This window comes from Dama dama, chromosome 2 (assembly GCF_033118175.1).
Source record: "Dama dama isolate Ldn47 chromosome 2, ASM3311817v1, whole genome shotgun sequence".
NCBI lineage: Eukaryota > Metazoa > Chordata > Mammalia > Artiodactyla > Cervidae > Dama > Dama dama.
Genome location: NC_083682.1, coordinates 43486758 through 43499048, shown reverse-complemented (window position 1 = coordinate 43499048; position 12291 = coordinate 43486758). Strand labels below are relative to the sequence as shown.

At 38.8% G+C, this 12291-nt stretch overlaps 1 non-coding gene across 1 annotated transcript; it reads right to left on the bottom strand.

Moving 5' to 3' along the window:
* Positions 1 to 10241: 10241 nt before the first annotated feature.
* On the bottom strand, positions 10242 to 10345 carry LOC133041089 (U6 spliceosomal RNA). The gene has a single exon (XR_009689135.1). It is a non-coding gene; the product is annotated as a U6 spliceosomal RNA (small nuclear RNA).
* Between the last annotated feature and the right edge of the window lie 1946 nt (positions 10346 to 12291).

The window sequence follows — 12291 nt, the reverse complement described above, 5'->3', positions numbered from 1 at the left end:
AATTAGCAAAGTAATCAAAAAGCAGTATGTTATGACAAACTAGGACTTACCTTAGTAATTAGAAGATAATTTCAAACTATAAATTCATTACTAGGTTTCATTAAAGCATACTTAATTTCACTTACTGCTAACATTAAGCACAAATAGATGATAAAAGAGATTCTTAAATGAAGAAATTCACAAGGACATGTCTCAAAGGAGAGACAGTGACACAGCATGGAAGGAAGAGCTGTAAAGGATGAACACAGACGTCTATGAAACTGAACCCGAGCCAGAAGAAAGGAAATCAACAAACCTAGGGAATATGAACTGTAGAAATTCCAAAGGGTCTCCCTGTCTGACTCTTTGCGACCCCATGGACTACACAGTCTATGGAATTCACCAGGCCAGAATACTGAAGTGGGTAGCCTTTCCCTTCTCCAGGGGATCTTCCCCACCCAGGGATGGAACCCAGGTCTGCACTACAGGCGGATTCTTTACCAGCCTGGAAGTGGGTTTGGAGGGTAACCTGGAAACAGCTTAATTATTGGAAAGTCTTTTGAAGATGCAGTTAAATTCTAAGATCTTTAACCCCAATTCTGAGAAACAGTCTCTCCTGTACTCTGCTGTCTTGCCAGCAGAAGTCAGAAGACTCTTCTCTGAGAAGGGCAGGAAGTGCCCAGTTGAGGGTGGAGTTTTGTGTTAAAAACAGAGGAAATGGGAAAAAGGCCATCCAGTTTTTGAAAAGGAGCCCCCAGACGTCAATCCTCATCCTCTCCTTGGCTTGTAGATTTTGAACGGTATTTTTTTTTTTTAAACTTCTAGAGAAGAGATTGGAAATATTATTTGAAAAACCTTACCAGCCCTAGAACTCATGTTTCTGAAAAGCTTTCTGAAAAGCTGCTTCAGACTCCCTGTGATTAATCTTACAGGCTACAAGCCCCTCCTCCCAGGGGCTCATGTTTTCCAATTAGCTTTTTTTTTTTTTTAATTCAAGTTGAAGTGTGAGCAAAGATCACACAATAACCAAAGAAATCCTTAATGTGAAAGAGACAAAAGCAGAGAGGTGACAGTAACTGTGACCCTAAACTAACTGATACAAGATTTTATTTTGTCCTCCAGAAGCACCTAATGTCAGATTTCTCCATCAGAATATAAAGATGAATATCCATGAACTTCAGACATTAGCTTTTACAGAGAAGTATGAGGCCAACCTCATTTTTATTTCTTTACAGATAGCTTATTTTAACTGTTTGGTTTCTTATAAAAGTCTTTTCATCTTCATAGAAAAGATCAGAATTTTGTAAAGATTTTATAGAGAGGAAAAGAAGAAATATCTCTGAGTACCTGCTAAAAGGTCTTCAGGAAATTTTTGGTAAAGAAGATTATTATGAAGTCTTGAAATGTAATTTTCCTTTTGTTGCCTCTTTAAAATACTTCACTAAATATACATGATTTTTTGACAGTTTGACATCAATGTTTAGTTCTTTTTAATGGCATACCATGTCTCTAAGACTGTCCACAAACTGTCCCAGTTATATTTGGGTAACAGGGTAAGTGCCAACCATTTCTTTAATGTTTCCTTAGAATTGTTAAATCTTTACGGGTATTTTCACATCTGGGGACATGGGGAGAAGAATGACAATCTTGCATATCAGACATAGCATTTAGCAAGAGATAGCTGCTCATTGTCCTCTGACAAAAACCTGGGGTTCTATATGGGAGAATTTTAAATCGACAGGAGTGAGACAGAAGTTACCTCCCTAACTTCTTCAAATGTGTAGGATTGTCCTTCAAGAGATGATTCAGGAATAGGACCCATTGATATTTGTTTGTGAATTGGTTTATCTTACCCAGTTATATCAGTTTTATAAATACTGGAAATTCTTAACCTTTAAGCTAAAAGCGTCCATTAAATGATGGTATGCATATTTCTCTTTGTCTGCATCCCTAAAAGTGCTTTGGTGTAAGTTTAAGAGGCTGTATATGGAGTTTGCTAGTCAAGCACCACTTTAAAGAAGTCAAAGTTGTCATTTAATTGAATAGGCAGTTCCATATCAAACATTCTAAGTTAAACATTTAGCTTCTTTACTAAAACTCTCTGACTCTCCAGTGAGAAAAAATGAAGTATTCATCCATTGAAACTGTTTATTTTTTATCATTATGTACTGAACTCTGTGTTTGATCCTAGAGAAATACTTATTAATGCGGTATTACTTCACCTCCCAAAGGATAACAATCTAATGTGAAGACAGCCATGAAACCATGAAATTTAGTGCAAGTGGAAAGAGCTATGATAATGGTCAGCACAGAGGAGCATCATGCACACCAACCTAGGCAATCAGGGAGGATTCTTGGAAGAAATAACCAGGTAGAGGGTTGTGAACCGATGGAGGGTTCAGAGTAGAACAAAAGGCTCCCACATAAATTTTTTTAGTTTGATGAAAACATGTTTTCCCATTAATTTTTAATGTCTTTATTGAGATAGAATTCATATACCATAAATTCACTTAAAGTATACAATGTGTTGGTTTTGGGGTTTTTTGTTGTTGTTGCTGTTTGTATTTAGTTTCTTTTATCATTGCTGTTTCCTTTTTTAATTGGAATATAATTGCTTTTCAATGTTGTGTTAATTTCTGCTGTACAATGAAGGGAGTCAATCATACCTATGCATGTATTCCCCTCCCTCTTGGGCGTCCCTCCCACCCCAACCCCATCCAGCCCCTTTAGGTCATCACAGAGCCCTGAGCTGAGCTTCTTATGCTATACAGCAGGTTCCCACTAGCTATCTAGTTTACATGGGTATTGATTTTTAATATATTCAAAGACATGTGTAGCCATTAGCACAGCCAGTTTTAGAACATTTTCATCACTTCAGCAAGAAACCCCACACTCTTTAGCCTTTATCCCCTATATTCTCCCCTCTACTTTCAGCCTTATGCCATCATTACTATACTTTCTGTCTAAAGATTTCTTTATTTTGTACTTTCAAATGAGTGAAATCATATAGTATGTAGTCTTTGTTACTGGCTGCTTCCACTTTGCATAATGTTTTCACTAAACATGGAGTTACCATATGACCCAGCAATTTTAATCCTAGGTTTATATGCTAGAGAAATGAAAACATATGCTCACATAGAAATTTGTATATGAATGTTTATGGTAGCATTATCCAAAACAGCCAGAAAAATGGAAACATACCGAGTGTCTATTAATGAATGAATGAATGGGTAAACAAAATGCAGTGCACATTTATAGTGGAATGTTACCCAGTCATAAAAAGGAATAACCCACATCCATGCTTTTATACCTGTGTTCTGAGACAGCAAGGATGAGGGGTCTAAAACAAATTAGAACTGCAATCATCACCAATTCCTATTAACCTGAATTGCATTGTCTACAAGGTGTATTCTCTCAGTCTCTGTCTAAAATCTTCATCCAAGACTCTAAGATCATAGGCTTTCTGAGAAAATTGAAGGCTATGCAACTGCATTTGACTCAGATTATTTTGTCATTCAGAAATTTACCAGATTGAAGAGAAATATGAGGAAAAACTGAAAAAAAGAAAGGTTAAAGGAAAGAAGTAAGCAGCTCTAAAAGACAGCAACATTTGATGTAATAGAGGAAAGGAAGAAGTCTCTTTGTTTGAACTTGCCCCCGCAGATTGTGAGAGCCACTATGAGGATAGCTGGAGGAGGTCGTGGAGAGGACTAGACCGTTGATTGACCCTTGAGCCAGCCCCAGGCAATCAGAGGGTCCTCACCCCTCCCCTGTCCTTGGAATGCACATCTGCCCACCATTCCCACAAAAGGAGCCATTTTCAAGGCTCTGAGAGAACAATGTGTTTTTGAGAACTTCTGGATGGTATAAATGATTAATTATTCACATTAAGTCCTCTATATAGACTTATGTGTGTATATAAGAATCTGTCAGGTAAGTATAGAAAAATGTACTCATCTCAAACTCACCAAGGCAAGCTTCCTATGTAAGTTTCCTTGCTTATTAAATCAGCCTCCTACCAGTCTGGAGTGGTCTGCCTCTTTCTTTGATATCTCTTTGACCCCCGGGTACAGGTCCCAATATGCAAACTAAAAGAGATACCCTATATGCAAAACAGAAAAAGAGACACAAAAGTACAGAACAGACTTTTGAACTCTGTGGGAGAAGATGAGGGTGGGATGTTTCGAGAGAACAGCATGTATATTATCTATAGTGAAACAGATCACCAGCCCAGGTTGGATGCATGAGACAAGTGCTCGGGCCTGGTGCACTGGGAAGACCCAGAGGAATCAGGTAGAGAGGGAGGTGGGAGGGGGGATCGGGATGGGGAATACATGTAACTCCATGGCTGATTCATATCAATGTATGACAAAACCCACTGAAATGTGAAGTAATTAGCCTCCAACTAATTAAAAAAATAAAAATTAAAAAAATAAATAAAAGAGATACGGAAAAGGGAATAAATACATCAGTCAGTGCAGTGTGAACAACAACAAATTCCTCCTTCTTGTTCAACTGTCTGCCTCAGTTTTCAAGCTTCTCAAAGTTTACCTTATACTATGTCTTTCTTGGTGCCACAGTACAGATTATCGCTACCATGATGCCATCAGTGTTATGGTAGATCGTTTTTGGCACACGATCCAGAGTTGAATTTTGTCTCCCTTGGCCTCTTTATCTCCGGGGCTCTGTCCTCTCTCTTGCTTTCTCCCTTCACCCCTTTTGTGCCCTTCTTTGTCTTGCTGTGTATTCTCTCTATTTCTCTCTCTCTCTCCCTCCCTCCCTCCCTCCCTTTCAGAAACATTTATACTTATTGAAGTTAAAAGAATTCCTTAAGATTTTGGTGTCCATTTTCTAAAGCTCAGTGACAAATTTCTTATTCACCTGAATCTGTTTCATGTACCACACATTCAGTATGAATACCAAAATTTTTTGAAGCATAGGTTTTTTTTGTGTGTTGGGGGGGTGGGGCGGAAATAAAGGAACTTAAAGATGATATGTTAATAATTCCATTCATTCTCTGGAGCAGGAAAATAAGGGGAAAAGAGATATAATCAAATAGTCAAAATTACAGTCAGATAGGAGCAGAACAAGGAATAGAGTCAAGTTTTCTTGACCCTTTATTAATGCCCTTTAAACCCTTCATCCCTACCTGTTGTGAGAAACTTGAAAGAATTCAAGATATGAAGCCTTTGAAAATTGTCTATCAACCGAAAGCAGATTGCCCATGTGTGTTTTCTTACCAGGCCCCTTCAGAGTCCATTCCATTGTGAGACTTTTCTCCCACTCCCATTTATTCTTCCCTCAAACCATTAATGATGATTAACTCGGTGAGACTGCTATGCATGCAGTCTTTTACCTCTTCCCAGACACCTCTCTACTCATCACCAGAGGCTGGGCTGGTAACAATCTGATTCCATGCACAGTAGCTTTCACGTTGCCACTCCCAAGTTTGTGAGACTTGGATACCAGAGTATAATTTTAGCATGACAAAAAGTAGAGCACTATTGAAAACCAAGATCTTCCCAAATACCTTCTTAGTTCCTCCCCTTTCACTGGTTCTTACTGTGAAAACATTCTATTCAAATCAATATTTATTTATTGGATAAAGGTATCTGCTAGATGCTTTGGAGAATAAGAAGCATATTGAAGAGGTACTTCATGGGAAGAAAGAGGAAGTAAAAGCCTCTTTCAAACTAGTAGAAAAAATAACTTCACTTTAGTTCAGAAATGTACCTGAATGCAGTACCTGAATACAGACCTGACTACAGGAGAATCACCTGCAAACTCTGACAAAAAGAGGATTCCCAGGCTCCATTGTTAAAGATTTTCATTTAAGAGAACCAGGCAAAAGCCAGGAAACTTTAATTTTGAAGTTAAGATTACAGTTTTAACATCCCCAGAAGATGCTAATATGAAGCCAGATTAAGCTCAACAATATTTTGCAGTTTGGGGCATACAAATTTTGCACATTGTCACACATATTCTGTTGGATTTATCCATGAAAATTTTATGCATTTTGATACTATTGTAAATGGCACTATTTACCTAATTTCATCTTTTTTTCAAATAGTCATTACTACTATATAAATATTCAACAAATATCTTGCTTTTATCATATGTGTATACTTTAATATTTCTCTCATAAACATTATTTCATAAGATTTTCAAAATAACTCTGTGGAGGACTATTTTTTCATTTTTCAGATAAAGTAGCTGAAATTTGAGAAAAGGTGATATAAACTCAACTGCTTACAATTTATTAATTTCATTAGTAATTAGGGGACTGCACTCTAATATGGCTAGTATTTGGAATATAGCATTTCTAAATTTGAATCAACGTTAGCATTCTCCCTACGTTCTTACTAACACTTTGGCTTGTTAATTGTGATTGCTGTTGGCTATAAAGTATTGGAAGTTCTTAATGTCATTACAGAACTAAAATTTAAATGTTGCAATCATAATAGATTTTCACTTTTTTGTGTTCTCTCCATGTTTTCCAAATACATTTTAAAGAATATTAAAGAAACACGAGATCAGTCCTGAGTGTTCATTGGAAGGATTGATGTTGGAGCTGAAGCTCCAACTTTGGCCCCCTGATGTGAAGAGCTGACTCATTTGAAAAGACCCTGATGCTGGGAAGGATTGAAGGTGGGAGGAGAAGGGGATGACAGAGGATGAGATGGCTGGATGGCATCACCGACTCAATGGACATGAGTTTGAGTAAACTCTAGGCGTTGGTGATGGACAGGGAGGCCTGGCGAACTGCAGTCCATGGGGTTGCAAACAGTCAAACATGACTGAGCGACAGAATTGAACTGAGCTGGAGTAAGTCTTGGAAAGATGAGAGGAGGCCATTGGAAAAGTTAAGATTGCAAATCTTTGCTCTTAATCCTTTGCATTATATGGATTTCCATAATAATGAGACGATGAAAGAATTGGAGAGGGGGATTCTGGTGGTATTCTTTAGCTATTTTAACATACAAAATCTTTGTACCTGAATCTCCTGGATTGCAGATTCTTTACCACCTGAGCCACCAGGGAAGCCCTTGTAAAATCCCCTCTTTCTCAATTAGGCTTAGCCTAATTAAGCAAGGCCACATATCAGGAAAAATCCCTAAGATCTGCCAGGCAAATGACTTTCATTTCTTTCTAGATTATTTTCCCATTTTAGAATGTCCCCTTCCCCTCAAAAGGGCTATATCTACTAAAAAAGGGAACGGATAGAGTGGATACTTAGAACACTCTTGGTTCCTAGTTAGTGGGAAAAACAGGTGATTATTTCTGTAACCACTCTAAGGTCACTATAGGCATCAATATTCTTATGAAAGCAACTTTAATTCTTCATCTTATTTTTAGTAAAGCCTCATCAGGTGAAAGAGGTAAGCATTGGAATGGAAGCTTCTGAAGATTTCAGAATGAAATCTCTGAGAGTTTAAAGACTGATGTGTCCCAAATCTGTCAGAGAGGACCCTGTGTATGTTTCTTTTCCTCATTTACTGTGATGCTCTTAGTGACACTACTTTCCGAACTTCTATTCAAGCATGCTATAGCAGTAGGCCCTGGAGCAATGAGAAATAAATTTTGCAATATTTGTAGTTAACTCCCCCCTTCCTGATTTTCTCCCTCCCTGACCATGAAACATCAAGAGCCCCACTTATCTTCTACAGATCAGATTGACATTGAGTAAGGTGTATCCAGAGTTTGAGCTTGAATCTGTTATGACAGATAATAAATCACCTGGAATACTTACTGTATTTGAGGAGGTGTCAAAATTACTTTTATAGAAAGTTGATGACAGGGATTATTTCTCCCCTGAGATGAGAACTTTCACACTCACACCAATTTTAGAATGATTACTGAACTAATGATCCAATTCCAATCAAATGCTTATGATTATTTCTTGCCATCTGATTTGTGATCATGAAGAAGGTGGAATGCTGAAAGCACTGATGTTGTGATTTTTTTTCATATCTTTTAATACATAGAGAAAACATTCTTATTAATCTCCTAAGTACTTCCTCCCTATCTTTTTCTACTCAAAATCCAGTAAGTTTCATTAATAATGTTTTCTCCTAGATTCCGAGAGTGACATCACTAGGGAAAAAATCACAGTTCTGTGACTCTCTAGTCAAATACAAATTAAATTTATTTAACTTCAACTGGACCTTGAGTGCACCTTTTCATCTTTCCTACAAATACTCCAAACTTTAAACACACACACACACACACACACACACACACACACACACCTTGGCAGAGGACCTGATCTTTTATCTTAGCTAGAAAATCTCTCCCCTTTTCAGAGGAAGAAGCGTCTGTTCCCTTTATTCCTTTATTTTATTTCTTCTTTTTTTTCTTTTTTCAATGTTTATTTGGTTGTGTTGAGTCTTGGTTGTGGCATACAGGGTTGTTGTGTCATGTGGGATCTTTCCTGCGGTGCAGACTCTCTGGTTGTGGGCTCAGTAGTTATGGCATGAGAGCTTAGTTGCTCCACAACATGTGGGACATGTAGGATCTTAATTCCCTGACCCGGAATCAAACCTGCATCCCCCACATTGCAAGGCAGATTCTTAACCACTGGACCACCAAGGAAGTCCCATCCCATCCTTTCATTTCTCTTGCACCATGCGCTTTTGCTCTTTTGTACCTCTTCTCAAGTCCTGCCCCCATGCCCATATTGTACACTGTGACAGTCTTTGACTTCTGCCCTGAAATTCATCAAATCTTTCTTCCTTCAGTTGTAGAAGAAGAAGCTTGATGAGTTTCAAAGAAAAACTTTCTCTTGACTCTCTCAGGATGGCTTTTCCCTGCCTTCATTTCACTGCCCACTTCCCTTCATCTTCTAATCTGACTATAATTTCCTTCTAGGTACTAAACACCTCTTTCCCAGGTCAGTGGCAGATCCCTAGAGCTGCAGCAATGAGTTGCCCTTAGTTCTGTCTCTTTGATGTCTCTCTGCACACTGATTCTGTTATCTTCCTCCTCTCTACTGAAAATCTCTCCACTTTGGTTATCCATAGTTTCTTCCTTCCCTGATCATTCTACCTTCTCCTTCACTTGTGTTTCTTCCTATTATTGTCACTTACAAATAGATTTCTCAAGGTTCTAGTCTCAATCTCTTCCTTTAATATACTTGTTTTCTTTCCCTGGGAGGATATCTAAACTTGAATAGTTTTAAATATTCCTTAAAAAGTATTTCCAAATCTATAACTCCTAAATTGTTTCTCTTGAATTTTAACTCCCTAAGCAGAAAAATCTAGGAGCTATTTGTAGAATTTTTTGATCTTTCCAGTTAGACGAATAAGCCATGAAGGGGAGCAGAACTTGTGACCCCCAAAATATGCCTCTCTGCATAAAGATTGTCTTAAGCTGGTTATTATTATTATTATTTATTTTTTTTTTTTGCAATAGCAGACACAGAAAAGCTCTGAAAACCAAGCAGAAGTTATCCTTTTGTAAAAGACACATATTATAAGGGAAATCTCCATCTTAAGGATGACTGTCTCTGGAGGGAGGAGGCTGACAAATTATCTAGAAGCTCTTATCAATGGTGACGGGGAAGGGAGGAATTAAACCTACATTAGCAACCATATCCTTATTAACTGGATTTTCCTGACAGTTCTTCATAACTCACTCTTCCCAACCCCTCAAAATCCTTTTTTGTATTTAACTGGAGATTGTGTTTAAGGTGGTGACTTGGGCCATTTCATACTATTCATGGGGTTCTCAAGGCAAGAATAGTGAAGTGGTTTGCCATTCCCTTCTGCAGTGGACCACATTTTATCAGAACCCTCCACCATGACCCATCTGTCTTAGGTGGCCCTACATGGCATGGCTCATAGTTTCATTGAGTTAGACAAGGCTGTGGTCCATGTGATCAGATTGGTTAGTTTTCTGTGACTGTGGTTTTCAGTCTGTCTGCCCTCTGATGGAAAAGGATAAGAGGCTTATGCAAACTTTCTGATGGGAGAGAATTTGGCCACCTGATGCAAAGAACTGACTCGTTGGAAAAGGCCCTGATGCTGGGAAAGACTGAAGGCAGGAGGAGAAGGGGATGACAGAGGATGAGATGGCTGGATGGCATCACCAACTCAATGGACATGAGTTTTTGTGTTTTTTTTTTCCATTTATTTTTATTAGTTGGAGGCTAATTACTTTACAAAATTGTAGTGGTTTTTGCCATACATTGACACAAATCAGCCATGGATTTACGTGTATTCCCCATCCCGATCCCCCCTCCCCTCTCCCTCTCCACCCGATCAAAAAATATGGAATGCTTCACGAATTTGCGTGTCATCCTTGCGCAGGGGCCATGCTAATCTCTGTATCGTTCCAATTTTAGTATATGTGCTGCCGAAGCGAGCACTGGACATGAGTTTGAGTAAACTCCAGGAGTTGGTGATGGACAGGGAAGCCTGGCGCACTGCAGTCCATGGGGTCACAGAGTTGGACACAACTGAGTGACTGAACTGAACAGAACTGGACTGGGCCATTTCAGATACTCAGTTTTCCTGGGTATCTCTCACGCATACAGGAGACATTCATGTTATGAAACTGCTACTCATTTTTATTTTCTTGTTAACTTTTGTATCAAGGGGAGTGGGGGAAGAAATGTTCTTATCCAAGAACTAGAAGGGAGGGCTACTTTTCCTCCCTTACAACATCTAATCAAGACGCTACCTCAAAAATACTATTCCCTGACTCATTTCCTTCATCCTGAGTGCACTGCTTCCTCTTTAAAAAGTCATCATCTCTTGTCTGGACATGTGAAACCATCACCCAACTCTTCTCCACATCTTTACTCTCTGATCCTGCATCTGTTTCTCTAACCAATACTTTGCTAGAGTATTCTCTCTAAAAATATGCCTAAACCTGTCTTTCTTCTACTTGTAGGATTTTGGCAGTGGCTCTTCAAAGTATGCTCCAGCAAACAAACCTAAGGTTTATTTCTCTTTCCATTATTATCATAATGTGATAAATCAGTGCCTGCTTATTTTGTCATTTCTCCAATGGGAAAAATGAAAATCAACAGATACAAGCCTGAGGTTGCTCTGAGATCTGAAATGGATCAGAAAATATAATTGATCTTGGGTGGCCTCAGCCTGAAATCAGGTGGAGTGGGGGCTGTGTTCCCAGCCGGAGACTGAGATTGGATCTCGGCAGTGAAAACACCAGATCTTAAACACTAGACCAGTGTTCAGTGACAAGTGCCCTGGTTCTTTGGCTTTGCAGAAAAGAATTCCCACAAAGACGGAAGGTAGTACAGAAGCAAGGTATTTTTTAAGAGGAAAAAAGTACAGTGCGTGTGGATAGACACTTGGGCAGACTCAGAGAGAGAGAGGGTCACTGAGTCACATCCTCATGGCAGTTTGAATTACTTTTGTGGGGTATTTGTTCCAGGTTTCCTTTGGCCAGTCATTCTGATTTGCCTGGTTCACAGTCCATATTTAGTGTACCTCAGTACCGCCCATGTGTGCACACACATCTCTTAGCCAAGAAGGATTTTACCAAAAAGGCACATGGATAGAGAAAATCCCTTGACATAGCTTCCTCTTTGACCTCCAAGGAGCCTTTCAGCACATGTGTGGTCAGGGAGGTCTCCTGACTCTGAGAACAAGAAATATGTGGTCTACACAGGGCCCAGGCTTCTCTCTTAATTGTCCTGCTATTCTTGCCTCAGAATTTTGGTTCATAGGGAATGAATCTCCAGTTGCTTTACCCTGGGGGGGCCCACCTACTTCCTGCCTCATGATTATAAAACAGATTTCAAATTTTTTTGTCTAACATGCTGATCAGTTATTCAAACTCAGACAGCTTCTAAATAATTAAATGCACACAAAAAAATGAGTAAATCCCACTGGCATTTGTCATGATATTATAGGAGGGTTACTCATTAAATAAGAAGCAGTAATCATTTAAAACAATGGATGTCCATCTGGCTGGATATTAAAATCACCTAGGAAGTTTGTTTGTTTTCTTACTGTTGATACATAAGCCTCACCAGAATCTTTGGAGGTGGGGAGTGTGCATGTGCTCACACACACACACACACACACACACACACAGGTATTTTAAGACTCCCAGTTGATTCTAATCACAGACAAGGTTGAGAATCAACAGTATCCTTTTTACTAGTTAAAGTAATTCTTCCACCAGTAGTAATGTTACCACATGCAAGTTCCTTTGTCCAATGCCCAGTGAGGACAAGCAAACCAAAATGTTGGAATTTTGAGCAAAGAAAGATTTATTAGAAGGTCAAGCAAAGAGAATGGGTGGCTCAAACTCCCAATAGTTGGGGAGAGAAGTTTTTAG